The sequence below is a fragment of the Tachyglossus aculeatus genome, chromosome X1 (assembly GCF_015852505.1).
Source record: "Tachyglossus aculeatus isolate mTacAcu1 chromosome X1, mTacAcu1.pri, whole genome shotgun sequence".
NCBI lineage: Eukaryota > Metazoa > Chordata > Mammalia > Monotremata > Tachyglossidae > Tachyglossus > Tachyglossus aculeatus.
The window spans coordinates 76198198-76212906 of NC_052101.1; the positions used below are offsets into that span (position 1 = coordinate 76198198).

Sequence of the window (14709 nt, forward strand, 5' to 3'; positions counted from 1 at the left end):
CCAGCCCCTTAGCACTTACGTACATATCTATAATTTATTTATTTATATTAGTCTTTCTCTCACTCCTCTAGACTGTAAGCTCGTTGTGGGCAGGGAATGTGTCTGTTGATTGTTCATTCATTCAATCATATTGAGTGTTTACTGTGTGCAGAGCACTGTACTATGCGCTTGGGAAGTACAAGTTGGCAACATAGAGACAGTCTCTTCCCAACAGTGGGCTCACAGTCTAGAAGGGGGAGACAGAGACAAAACAAAACATATTAACAAAATAAAATAATTAGAATAAACATGTACAAATAAAATAAATTTGATTGTTGTATCATACTGTGTTCGGCACACAGTAAGCACTCAGTAAATGTGATTGAATGAATGAATACTGCAGCAGCCAATATTCAGGGCTGCTGTCTTGTTCAAGTTATTCCTGTCAATCAGTGACATTCATTGGAAGCCTATTATGGACAAAGCCCTCTACTAAGCATTTAGGTGAATACAATAGGACATGGTCCCTGCCCTCAAGAAGTTTGCAATCTAATAGGGGAAACATGTAGATATAAATTATCTGTAAATAGTGGTAAAATGAGGAAGAGCATAATTCAAACTGGTAGTTGAGTAGCAGGGATGTGGAAAGATGAATAATGTGACTAAATCAGAAGAGTATATAGACCTCTTAGAGTATATAGATGGGTAGCCATGTGGAGTAACAAGATGTTTGCTGAAAGATGCTTTAGAGTGCAATACATAATGAAGAGACAGGGAGCTTAGCAACAGGGCTGTGCAGTAGTTTATAGGTCATTGTCCTTCATATTCAAAGAAGACCCCACTGATGGTGAATGAGTGCATGTGTGGCTTAAAAGGCCAATGCAGGCCCCACAGGCTTGCTCACATGGGGCTCACAAGAAGACTATCCCCTGTTGTGTTATATTTAGTCTTTCTAGAACCTATCCTAGTTTTCTCTTTTCCCTCCTAGATAGTAGTCTAGTAGTCTGAGAGATAAGAGCTTGAACCAAGGTGGTAGCTATTTGGGTGGAGAACAAGGGACAGATCCAGAAGATGTGTGATCCTTCCAGTTGTTCTCCTATCACAACAAACCGAGTGTGGGAGTTAAGACAGTAAGAAATCGAAGTTATCAAAGTTGCAGTCGTCTGAGATGGGGAGGATGGTGATGCTTCTGACAATAATGCAAAAGTCAGAAGGAGAAGAGGGTTTTATGAGAAGTTCAATTTTTAGCTGTGCTGAGTTTGAGGAGCCAGTAGGGCAACAAAGTGGAGATGAAGGTGATAGCAGAAGTCATGCAAACAGATGAGCCTTTGAGAGAATGCATTTAAAGCAAGAAGGTTAAAGGAGCCCCAGAATAGATCCTGGTGGGACAAATAAGGGTTAAGCAGTGAAAAAGGAGTCAGTGAATGAGATTGAGAAGGAGTGGTTAGGGAATTAGAAGGGGAACCAGGTGAGTACTGTGTCCACAAAACCCAGATGAGAAAGCATCTCATCTCAAGAGATTGCTCACCATTTTAGAAGGTAGCTGTGGGCATGAAGAAGGATTAGGACCAAGTAGAGCCCACTGGACATACTTATAAGGAGGACATTGGAGACCTTGGCTCCTGCGGTCTCAGTGGAATGATGGGTAGGAAATCCAGACTGTAGGGAATTAAAGGAGAGAGCTGATTGAAGGAAAATTAAAGCAGTTTGAGGAGCTTGTGAAAGAATGAGAACAGGGAGATAGAGCACTAGCTAAAGAGTACAGTGCTGCTTCCTCAGAGGGCACAGATCCAAGTGGAAGGGTTGATGCAGAAGAGAAAAGGGAGTAGGGGAAATGAGGGCTTAGTTGGGGAAGGCCTCTTAGAGATGTGATTTTATTAAGACTTTGAAGGTAGGGAGAGTGATAGTCTGTCCTATCTGAAGGGGGAGAAGGTTCTAGGAGAACGTGGGCAAGAGTTTGGCAGTGATATAGACCATTAGAAGTTTTATTTTCAAAAATTTGTTAATCGGCCAGTTCGAGGTATGTTTGTGCAGTGAAGCCTCTTAACCCAAGAGAATTTGTGGGGGCTGTGGTGATGGGAGTGGCCAACTCAAGGTTGGGGAGACCCTCATGTTCTGTGGTTTGGCTGGTGGTGGTGTTTGTTTTAGCTTGTCCACATGCCCAGAAACCATATGACGTATGTGCAATAAATCAATAGAATAATAATTGTATGCATACTAAGAAACCACACAATCCATAATATAATATTTATTTTCCAAAATAGCTTCCAAGGACTTAAAAGTGAAGATCCTTATTAGGTTTCACTCCTTGATCCCTTAGTTACATCCTGTAATGTACCTTCAATTACAAAACATTAACTGTGAAATGGCAATAATGATCATTTGTCAATTTCATATCATAAACAAATATTGTCATCCCATTGAGAGGATGGGAGAAAGGAGCATAGAAGGTCCAAATTTGTTTTACAAACTGAAAGTTCCTTGAGAACCCCATACTCCTGATTTTGTCTTATCTTATGCTGTTGAGTCATCTCCAACCCATAGCGACCCCATGGACACATCTCTTCCAGAACGCCCCTTCTCCATCTGGAATCGTTCTGGTAGTGTATCTATAGAGTTTCCTTGGTAAAAATATGGAAGTGGTTTACCATTGCCTCCTTCGGTGCCGTCAACTTGAGTCTCCACCCTCGACTCTCTCCCATACTGCTGCTGCCCAGCACAGGTGAGTTTTGACTTGTAGCAGATTGTCTTCCACTCTCTAGCCACTGCCCAAGCTAGGAATGGAACGGATAGGCCTCTGCTTGACTCTTCTCCTGTAGTCGAACCTGGTAGATTACTAGAACCTCTCCAGGTGCGACCCTGAGAGGGGCCATACTCCTGATACTCAGCTCCATATAGTAAGCAAGCTACAATCACTGTTCTCTCCTCTTTCTATAGTATGTCATATTTCCTGATTAGAATGAATGAACTAAACCTGTAGTTTTCTTGATGTGGGAGGAGGGGAAAAGCTATGCAATCATCCTTCATTAAAATGATCCTCTTTTATCTATCTTTCAAAGTAGTGCTATTTAATTTTCATGCCAGCATTCTTACAGTATTCCCTCATTTAGAGATTCTGCTGCAAGGTTTACCCTGATTTAAAAACTTCCCTTCTCCTCTCTTGGAAGCATTTTCACAGATTTCAATAGAGCAGTTAAGACCCATTTCCATTTAGCATTAGACAGAGAATAGATATATTCAGTATACATAGATTATGGAAGAATGTTAGCACTGTTACCTTTTCATGGAATAAGATATGAAAGACAGAACCCTGAAAATTGAATACTGTAGCTATATATACCAAAAATAATTTGAAATCTGTCATTATTGGTGCATTTACATTGCTGTTTTATGATGTAGCTACACTGTGTTTTTTATTTCTGTTTTAAGTATATTTCTATAGTTTGAGTCAATATTTAGGATCTTGGCAATGCATTAATGCACTTTACATTATTTCCTATGTGAAAATTATACTTCATTTACAGGACATTCAATTAACACTATTTTCCTGGAACCAGTTAATAATGATAATTAATAAGCATAATAATTATATAATATAACCATATAATTATATAATATATAATGCTATTTAATAATATATGGATATATATTAATAGCACATTATAATTATATAATATATTACATTTTAATCATATGCAATATATAATAATCATAATAATTATGGTATTTCTTGAACTAAGCCCTAGGGAGAATACAAGCAAATCAGGTTGGACACAGTCCCTGTTTCACGTGGACCTCATAGCCTCAATCTCCATTTTACAGATGAGGAAACTGAGGTACAGAGAGGTGAAGAAACGTGCCCAAGTTCACACAGCAGACAAATGGTGGAGCCGGGATTAGAATCCATGACCTTCTGACTCCCAAGTCCGTACTCTATCCACTATGCCAGGATATAGTAGTGTAGTATGTGGCCTTAGAACTAAGGATACTGTGAGACTCTTTTTTTTATTTTATGCCCTACTTTGGGCACAAAATATGCCCTACTTTGGGCAGTCTATTTTTTCTTTGTCCTACAGTACCAAGAAATGTTAAGAATAATTTTCCAAAGTCTAAGGATTTAGAAAAATATTCAGCATTTAACACCCATTTCTGGGAAGATAGAATCACATTTTACAGATAGCTCCATAAACTCTTTTTTTTTAGGCATTTGTTAAGTGCTTACTATGTGCCAGTCACTGTTCTAAGAGCTAGGATAGATACAAAGTAATCAGGTCTCACATAAGGCTCACAATGTTAAACCCCATTTTACATATAAAGTAACTGAGACACAGAGAAGTTGTTACTTGTTCATGGTGACACAGCAGACAATTGTTGAAGTGGGTTAGAATCTAGGTCCTTCTCCCAGGCCCATGCTCTAGACCATGGTGCTTCTCTGCTGTATACCCAGCGATATATATACACTTTATGTATACCAATCTCTCTATCTCTCCATTTATATGTATATTTTATATATCATATATACATATCTATTTGTGTATCTGTGTGTGTGTGTGTGTGTGTGTATATTTTTCAGGCATTTTTTTCTGTGTTGTTAGGGAAGGGTTATAATTGTCTAATACCTTAATATTTCAATTTCTTACTTTGTGGAAGAGAAAGTAAAATAGATATGGATTAGTTTTTGTATCCATTCTATATGATATATGTTTAATTGTCATAATACTTTTGTTTCTTTGTAACGTGTGACCATTTGTGAAAAGGGTATGCTTGGACTTACACATGTTGATTAGTAACCGAAGACTGTAATATGTGGAACGGCAAAATACTGAAAATATTATGAGCTTCCTGCTCCATGAAATGATATGTATGAAGTTGAGAGGGGCTGCGAAAGCTGTATATCTTCTATTTTCTAAAGTTAAAAGTGCAGAGAGAGTTTTTTGCAAGGTGCCTGATGGTAAGACAGGTGTTTTGTCATTTAGTTCTCAATCTTAGAAATAATAATGGTGTTTGTTAAGCACTTAGTATGTGCAAAGCACTGAGGAGGATACAAGGTGAGCACGTCATTCATTCAATTGTATTTATTGAGCGCTTACTGTGTGCCGAGCACTGTACTAAGCGCACTTGGGAAGTGCAAGTTGGAAACATATAGAGATGGTCACTACCCAACAGCGGGCTCACAGTCTAGAAGGGAGAGACAGACAACAAAACAAAACATATTAACAAAATAAAATAAATAGAATAGTAAATATGTACAAATAAAATAGAGTAATAAATATGTACAAGCATATATACAGGTGCTGTGGGAAGGGGAAGGAGGTAGGGTGGGGGGATGGGAGGAGGAGGAGGGGGAGAGGAAAAAAGGGGATCAGTCTGGGAAGGCCTTCTGGAGGAGGTGAGCTCTCAGTAGGGCTTTGAAGGGAGGAAGAGAGCTAGCTTGGCAGATGTGTGAAGGGAGGGCATTCCAGGCCAGGGGGAGGACGTGGGCCAGGGTCGACTGCGGGACAGGCGAGAATGAGGCACAGTGAGGAGGTTAGCGGCAGAGGAGCGGAGGGTGCAGGCTGGGCTGTAGAAGGAAAGGGAGGTGAGGTAGGAGGGGGCGAGGTGATGGAGAGCCTTGAAGCCGAGAGTGAGGAGTTTTTGCCTGATGCGTAGGTTGACTGGTAGCCACTGGAGATTTCTGAGGAGGGGAGTAACATGCCCAGAGCGTTTCTGCACAAAGATGATCCAGGCAGCAGCGTGAATTATAGATTGAAGTGGGGAGAGACAGGAGGATGGGAGATCAAATGGCAGTAATCCAGTCGGGATTGTCCCACGTGGGTTTTACAGTCTTAATCCCCATTTTACTGATGAGGTAACTGAGGCTCAGAGAAGTTAAGTGACTTGCCCAAGGTCACACAGCAGACATATGGGGGAGCCGGGATTAGAATCCATGACCTTTGACTCCCAAGCCCATACTCTTTCCACTGAGCCACACTGCTTCTCTAGTCACTATTGAACCTCTGCTTCCGCATAATGACAAGATAGACAGAGCCTGAGCTTTTTTGATTAGTCTCAATCAATCAATGATATTTATTGAGTGCTTGCAGTGTGCAGAGTACTGTACTAAGCGCTTGGGACAGTACAGTGCAACAGAGTTGGTAGACACATTTCCTGACCACAATTTTGACTCCAAAACGCTATGGTCTATAAGGACAATGAATAAACATTAGCTACCTTTCATTTTTAATTTGTTTTCATAGTAATTTACTTTGCTAGCCTTTTCTCCATCACTCTCTTATTATGTAGATGTTGTTATTCTTAGTTATAAAAAGAACATATAATGATCAAAGAATCCCGTGTGGGACTGAAATTGTAGGAAGATTTATGTTGGTTGAATTGAGCTCACTGAACCTAACCTCTCTTGTGGATTATTGGCTTTGATGAAAGTCGTTATTTTTAGGTGTACTTGCAAATCAATATTTTACACACTGTAGATGTGAGAGACAGGTAAACAGGTTACAGTCAATTCATAATACATGTTATCTAGGGAGAAAATCAATAGTGATTTAATACTTTAACCCAGATTACAAGCAACCCAGAGATTTAAACTGTATTATTTGATGTCCTTAACCCCCACAAAAGCCAATCACCCAGACATTCTGGCTGAGCACTACCGGTAAATAAATCCCCCTCTCTCTACTCCTCCGGGGCAGAGATTGCAGAATGAAAAATAAATGGCTATGGGAGGAAGCTTTGCCTATACAGTCTTTGGCAGATTTTCTAGGTGATGAAGAAACATCTAAGCAAATGCTCAAATTAGTTGTTGAAGTGGGGATGCAACTTAATTTGGAAATGGATGAAATTTGGAAATGTATGATTCAGCTGTCAATGGATATATTGCATATCATGAACTCTGGCAAATCAGTGCTTCGTTACAAGATGCTGAAACAGATGAAGAAGTTCTTCAGCACCAGCTAAAATTTGGGGGTTAGAAAGTTTTGCATCGATTACAAGGAAGTGAGTGAATGGAAAAAAAAAAAAAGATTGATGACCATGATGAAGATGATGAAGGCAGGACTTCAAAAGTGTGGAAAGATGTTTAGAAGGAATTACCCTAATATAAGGTACTTTATGAAGAACCAAACAGCTGTTGTTCAACCTAAATTTAGGTGTTCAATAAAGTTCTAAAGCCACCAACATAGAAAACAGAAATGACTTCAACTTCTATAGCCTCCTGGAAAGACTCAGAAGCATGTCATAATTCCTCATTTAATGTTGTGATGTTATGCTTTGAACTCTTTTTTAACAAAGATTAAACAATAGTTTAGTGATGTTTAACATCACCGTATATAGCAAGTTAAGGAATTTCATTTTATTTTTCCAGAGTTTCTGGAACAGATCCTAATTTATAGCATGAAAGTCAGTGGAAAAGCCTCTCCCATGATGCAACCGTTCACAATACAACCACTTTTCAAGGAACATAATCCTATTGAATATCATGGGACTATGCCTGTATTTCTAAACACCTAGTACTTTCTGTTGTTTCCCATTCGACTTGAGTTGAATGACTAGCAGCGAACTACTGTATAACCACAATTTTACCATCTTTGATTCACCATGGGAACCTGTAATGATTATGAAAGTAAAACCAAACAGCTTTTTACTGGAGATTGTTACTTGTATAAATCAAACTTAAATGCATCAAATGAATTAAACTACATTTGACACTTGCCATTATAGATTAGGAACTTCTTGATAAAGTGATAAAATAATGGACAATATAAATGATTTAATTTTGTCTTGTTTATTTTGGCAGGATCATTCATTTCACAGGTTGAGACTTCATTTTACACAGGACCCATCATTTACATTTTGTATTGACAAAAACTTAATTGAAACAAAATGACAAAAACTTCAAAGCAATAGCTATCATGGTGGCCAGAGTTTTTTTTTTTTTGGGGGGGAGGGTCTGAAAAATGGTTTATTGCCAGTAGGAAAAAATTTTTGGAACTACAGTCCTTACAAGGTTCACCACCTCTGTTACATGAATTCATTTTTTTTTTCCATGTGAGGCTGTATATGATAATAGTGCCAAACTATGCAAACTTTTCCCTCCCCTAATATATGTAGACTTTGTTTTGAAAACTTCTTTATTAATGATGTAAAAACCCTGGGTTCAGTTAGAAAATGAGCCAAGGTCAGGCTGTCTGAGTTGCAAAGTACTGAAAATGCCATTGTGCCTGGTAAAGATATTGTTCAAAAGGAAAGATATACTTATTAAACACAGCTATTTTTGCAGATTTTAAGTATAGACTTCCAGTTTTAAAGTGTAACCTCAAGCTTCTATTTTCAAGAGAGGAAATAAAAGAAATGACCCGTGGAAAAGGATTTTTTTTTAAAACTTGGTGTTTAGCTTTCCATCTTTGGAAATGGGATTATTTACAGAGGCTATACTATTTTGATGGTTACTTAGCTCACATGACAGCAAACATTATTTTACCAAAGACCACCAAAATACAATTTCTTAATATCATGTTGCTTTAGATTACCTGAATACAAAGATGTTAGGTGTGTAGTTTGGATAAGGTCATGGGTTCTAATCCTGGCTCTGACACTTGTCTGCAGTATGACCTTGGGCAGGTCACTTCACTTCTTTGTGCCTCAGTTCCCTCATCTGTAAAATAGAGACTGAGAGCCCCATGTGGGACAGGGACTGTGTCTAACCTGATTTGCTTGTATCCACCCTGGCGCTTAATATGGTGCCTGGCATATAGTAAGGTCTTAACAAATACCACAATTATTATTATTATTATTAGTAGTATTAACAGTAAAATAGAGGTCTCAAAGAAAATTTTATGAATTATCGGTGAAGTTTTCAGTCAGGCGACAAAATTGATTAGACAACTACCTTGTCTTGTTCTGAACACTACTGACATGATGTGTGCATATGTGTTAGCATAGAAAAACCAATGAATAGGAAAGGTGATTGTAGAAGATAATTATGTATGGTGTTTTTTTTTCCTCAAAATGAAAATTAGTGTAAAAAGACTGTGAAATGAGAATAACTAGTCAGAAGATTGCCAAGAAGGAATAACTGAGCAAACAGCACGGATTTTATAGAGTAAAGCCCCAGACACTTATTTTTCCCTGTACTAAATTAATGTTATTATACAATACCTTTTTTGTATATAATTCTGCTTTCAATTGTGCAGTGTCACCATTGCCTAATCTTGTTCACTGAAATTCTGTTAGGTTCTGTATTCACTCAATCCTAGATCAGTTCATTCATTCATTCAGTCGTATTTATTGAGCGCTTACTGTGCACAGAGCACTGTACTAAGCTCTTATTTGTTTGCTGTTTATATAGATATCAGTAAAAGGTATTTATTGAATGCTTACTATGTGCAGAGCATTGTCCTAAGCACTTGGGGGAGTAAAATACAAGAGACTGTATTATTGTTGCTGTTGCCCACAACAAGCTTTTAATATGTTGCCCCATTTCACCTTCAGATGCAGCCATAGGAGTATTGAATGTGATGTGGAGGGCTAAGTGAGGGCTTTACTATTTTGCTTGGTTTCGATTCTCTCTGATCTCCCATCCTCGTGTCTCTCCCCACTTCATACTTCATGCTGCTGCCCGGCTTGTCTTTGTCCAGAAACGCTCTGGGCATGTTATTCCCCTCCTCAAAAATCTCCAGTGGCTACCAATCAATCTGCGCATCAGGCAGAAACTCCTCACCCTGGGCTTCAAGGCTCTCCATCACCTCGCCCCCTCCTACCTCACCTCCCTTCTCTCCTTCTACAGCCCACCCCGTACCCTCCACTCCTCTGCCGCTAATCTCCTCACCATACCTCGTTCTCGCCTGTCCCGCCATCGACCCCCGGCCCACGTCATCCCCCGGGCCTGGAATGCCCTCCCTCTGCCCATCCGCCAAGCTAGCTCTCTTCCTCCCTTCAAGGCCCTACTGAGAGCTCACCTCCTCCAGGAGGCCTTCCCAGACTGAGCCCCTTCCTTCCTCTCCCCCTCGTCCCCCTCTCCATCCCCCCCATCTTACCTCCTTCCCTTCCCCACAGCACCTGTATATATGTATATATGTTTGTACATATTTATTACTCTATTTATTTGTTGTACTTGTACATATCTATTCTATTTATTTTATTTTGTTAGTATGTTTGGTTTTGTTCTCTGTCTCCCCCTTTTAGACTGTGAGCCCACTGTTGGGTAGGGACTGTCTCTATATGTTGCCAACTTGTACTTCCCAAGCGCTTAGTACAGTGCTTTGCACACAGTAAGCGCTCAATAAATACGATTGATTGATTGAATGATTCTGCATGAAAATAGATCATCTGGGATATTTTGTACTATGTTAAAAAATGCCTAAATCTAATTTGGCAATTATCAATTAGACAATTTTATATTAGTTCCATTGCCAAATCATTTGGAAAACACTAGGTATGTGTATCATGTCTGTGGCAAGTTGACTTGCACAATATAGTAAGTAAATGACAAAGAGGAGGAGAGATCCAAATTACTTTTCATTCCATTCATTTATGCTAGAGAGCAAAAATATATCAACTACTTCAATTTAGAATTGTTTCTTATTCTTTGATGGGAGGAGTTTTGATATACTTGTTTTCTGGATGTTTTTCATGTTACTATTGGAAACTTTAAGTGGAGATGGGACAGGATCAATGATCCAGTCAAAGGGTGGAAAGAGATGGGGAGAATGATGCAACTAGGCAACGGGTGAGAGAGAGGAGAGAGAGAGAGACAGAGAGAGCCAACAGCAAACAAGCAGGGGTGTGCAGACAGTTAAATCAGTAGGCATTGGTATTTTTAGTCCTTATATCTTCTTGTTCTGATCAATCAATCAATCAGTAGTATTTATTGAGCACTTACTGTGTGCAGATCACTGTTCTAAGCTTTTGGGATTGTACAATGCAGTGAAGCTGTTAGACATGATCCCTGCCCACAAGGAGCTTACAATCTGAAGGAGGAGACAAATTAAAATAAAGTACAGCAGAGTATAAGTACATAAATTCTGTGGGCTGGGGGCATATCAGGCGCCTAAGGGGTACAGAGCCAAGTGCAGGGTGGATAGGGGAAATGAAGGCCTAGTCTTTGAAGGCTTCTTGGAGGAGATGTGATTTTAGTAGAGCTTTGAATATGGGGAGAATGATGGTCTGTCAGAGATGAAGTGGGAGAGAGTTCCTAGCCAAAGAAAGGATGTGGGCAAGGTGTTGGTGGAGAGAGAGATGAAATCAAGGCCCAGCCATTAGGTTGGCATTAATGGAATGAAGTGTTATCTTCTGGAGGGTCTTTCCTACGTGTGTATGTATGACTGGGGATGTGCGTGGGAGAACATGGCACTGTATGTAGGGGCATGATATCTGTGTGTGTGTGTATTTGTGTATGTATTTGGAGAAGTGAGGGTTTGGGTGTATATGGCAGACGGAGAGATAGGAAACAATACCTGTGTCCCTGTCGCTCTAACCCAGATGAAATTGGCTAGTTCTGCAAATCTTAAGCACAGTGGGTCTCATTGGTTAATCACTTTAACCTGTAACCTCAGTCCCTAAATCCTGCTGTTCTTCTACAATGATTCATAGATCCATCCCCATTCTTTCTATCCTCATGGCCACCAACCTGGTTCAAGCCCCTCGTCACCTCTTGGATGGATTTCTGCAACAACCTCCTTACTGTTCCCCCTGCTTCAAGTTTCCTTCCTCTCCATACTGAGATCATCCACCTAAAGCAACCATCTGGAACACATCACTGCTCGCCTTAAAAATGGCTACCATCTCTGTGCATTAAACAAAAAATCCTAAATATGGAATTTAAGACTCTCTACCAGGCATTTCCTTCTTACCTTTTTACTCTCTTCTTCTGCTAAAACAGCTAATCTAACTGCAACTCATTTGCAGCTCTCCTAAATCTAATGCAACACTCATCTATTTCCCCTGAATGGAACACCCTCTCCATTCAAACCTGCCAAACCACATTACTCTCCATCTTCAAAGCCCTCCTAAAAAAGTACCTCCTTTAAAAATCACACTCCCCAATTAATCTCCCACCTTCCTGGTCATGTTGTCCAATCAGCTACATAAGCATTTGGTCCTCAAAAGTCTCCAGTGGCTACCAATCAATCTGCGCATCAGGCAGAAACTCCTCAACCTCGGCTTCAAGGCTCTCCATCACCTCGCCCCCTCCTACCTCACCTCCCTTCTCTCCTTCTACAGCCCAGCCCGCTCCCTCCGCTCCTCTGCCGCTAATCTCCTCCCCATGCCTCGTTCTCATCTGTCCCGCCATTGACCCCCAGCCCACGTCATCCCCCTGGCCTGGAATGCCCTCCCTCTGCTCATCCGCCAAGCTAGCTCTCTTCCTCCCTTCAAGGTCCTACTGAGAGCTCACCTCCTCCAGGAGGCCTTCCCAGACTGAGCCCCCTCCTTCCTCTCCCCCTCGTCCCCCTCTCCATCCCCCCGTCTTACTCCTTCCCTTCCCCACAGCACCTGTATATATGTATATATGTTTGTACACATTTATTACTCTATTTATTTATTTTACTTGTACATATCTATTCTATTTATTTTATTTTGTTAATATGTTTGGTTTTGTTCTCTGTCTCCCCCTTCTAGACTGTGAGCCCACTGTTGGGTAGGGACTGTCTCTATATGTTGCCAACTTGTACTTCCCAAGCGCTTAGTACAGTGCTCTGCACACAGTAAGCGCTCAATAAATACGATTGATTGATTAAGTGCTCAATAAATACTGCTGATGGTTGTAGGTGTCTTGAGGACTAGTGTCATGTTTTATATTTCTTCTGTATGTCCTCTGTAATATAGTACTCTGAACACAGTAGTCGCCCAAAAAATACTGTTGATGAAGATGACAATGTTGATAATACTTTATAAATTCTAATGTTTATTCAGAGTGAGCTTTCCTGTTTCTGTTTAGGAGAGAGGAGAAGTGTTTGAAAATGTGATTAGTTGACCATTCAAGAATTATTCCCAATCTAAAATTGTATTACACATTTTGCAGTAATGCCTTTAGAATATAGGTTATAGGAGAATAATGCATATTTTTGTTGTGGTACCTTAGTTTTTGAAAGAAAAAACACTTGTTAATTATAATGGAAAATATCCTATCAAAATGTTGCATTGCAGCTATCAGTGAGGTGATGGTCGACACATTTTGAGTTCTTTCATTGAGATTTGGCACAATATATAATACAAAGATCTGAAAAGTCCTGACTAATATATTTAATCGCACTGTTCTGTAGAGTGCCAGTAAATCCGGGTGCCAGAATTGTAAACGATCTCCAAAATGATTACCATCTGTGACAGAACTATTTCAGAAAATGTTAAGGAACATGAGTATGGTCTGCTTTGGACAGGAAGCCGGGCTACTTATGATGTGTTATGGGTCCCAGTTACCATCAAGGAGTTTAAGATAATTTTCAGTTGTGGTTGAATGTTCATTAGCCCTTTAACCCCACTCCCATTCACAGTCAGAAGTAAGTAATGGAAAAGATCAATTTATTTTGCGATTTGACTATAGTAATTCATTGTATAGGAAATTTAAACCCATTCCAACATTTTGGGAACTATAAAAGTGAGGTTTAAGGACTCATATAATTTCTTCAAGCATACTTTAATTGATTTCCAAGCTGTCATTGTTAATGGTATTATATTATGTACAAGTACTTTTGAGTTGCTATTTTTAGAGCAGAAATCATGCATTGCATCCATGCATGCTCATATTTACCAATGCATGCAACATTATGTCCCTAAAATGTTGCAGTAAAGCATTTTAAAGTTTATTTAAATAATGAAGTGATAATACAACACAGGTCTTTTTTTTTTAACTGGAGATAATACGATGTTTTTCCTTGCCTTCTCATACAAACGTTATAGGCTAGGGAAAAAGCAAGCCAATTATGGAATGCTTCTTTCATTGAATAGTTATTGATTCTGAGCCACTGCAGGTCCAAAGACCATATCTAACTCTTGCTTGTGTTATTTTTTTCCAGCATTAGTATAGTACTTTGCACGTAGAAAAAGCACTTAATACATATTTTTTTGCTACTACTACTAAGATTATTTCCACTTTCACTCAACCCTGGATGTGTCCTCTTTCCAAAGCCACATTCATCTCCTTCAAAGCCTCTGCTGCTTTGCTCCTTCTCTTCTGCATCTATGCCACTTTGCTCCATGACCCCAGGTGTTGGCTGCTGCCTACCTGCTCCTCCCTTCTCTGCATTCCATACCCAGCCTCCTGTTCCTCCCTTCCACTGATCTCCCAACTAGGATAGCTATTTAACCATTTTTAGACTGGGCAGTCCAGTTGTCAGCTGACCTGTCCCCTCTCCAATAAAGATATGGCACCAGATGTCCTTCTGTTCAATATTTTTCCTCCGTCTCTGCTTCTGTTGCTGAGTTCCACAGCTCGGAAGGACACCCATCTCACAAGGACCTGGAAAGGAAGCATAAAAACACTAGAGCAAAGGAGGAGTGAGGATTCCCCCCTCCTCCACCCCCCCGGCCCCCTTATAGAGACACTCCATGTGTGGGTGGCCCCAGACAGATATCCACAAAATGGTGTCATATATGTCATTTCATAATACATTGTGTCTGGCATAACGCCTGTGATGTCACATGTGCCTAGGTGTCTGTGAGGGCCTTCTGTGGCCACCCAACCTCTGACACTGCCTTTCCTGATTTTCCCCATTTCCTGTTGCTGTCCCCTGCCCTCAC

General features: G+C 40.0%; 1 protein-coding gene and 1 non-coding gene across 10 annotated transcripts in view; one reads left to right on the forward strand and one right to left on the reverse strand.

Annotated features, from left to right (window-relative positions):
• ERC2 (ELKS/RAB6-interacting/CAST family member 2) overlaps window positions 1-14709 on the forward strand; it is a 1114913-nt gene that overhangs the window by 335983 nt on the left and 764221 nt on the right. The window lies entirely within an intron of this gene.
• LOC119920031 lies at window positions 2712-2848 on the reverse strand. Its single transcript, XR_005447802.1, has one exon. It is a non-coding gene; the product is annotated as a small nucleolar RNA SNORA7 (small nucleolar RNA).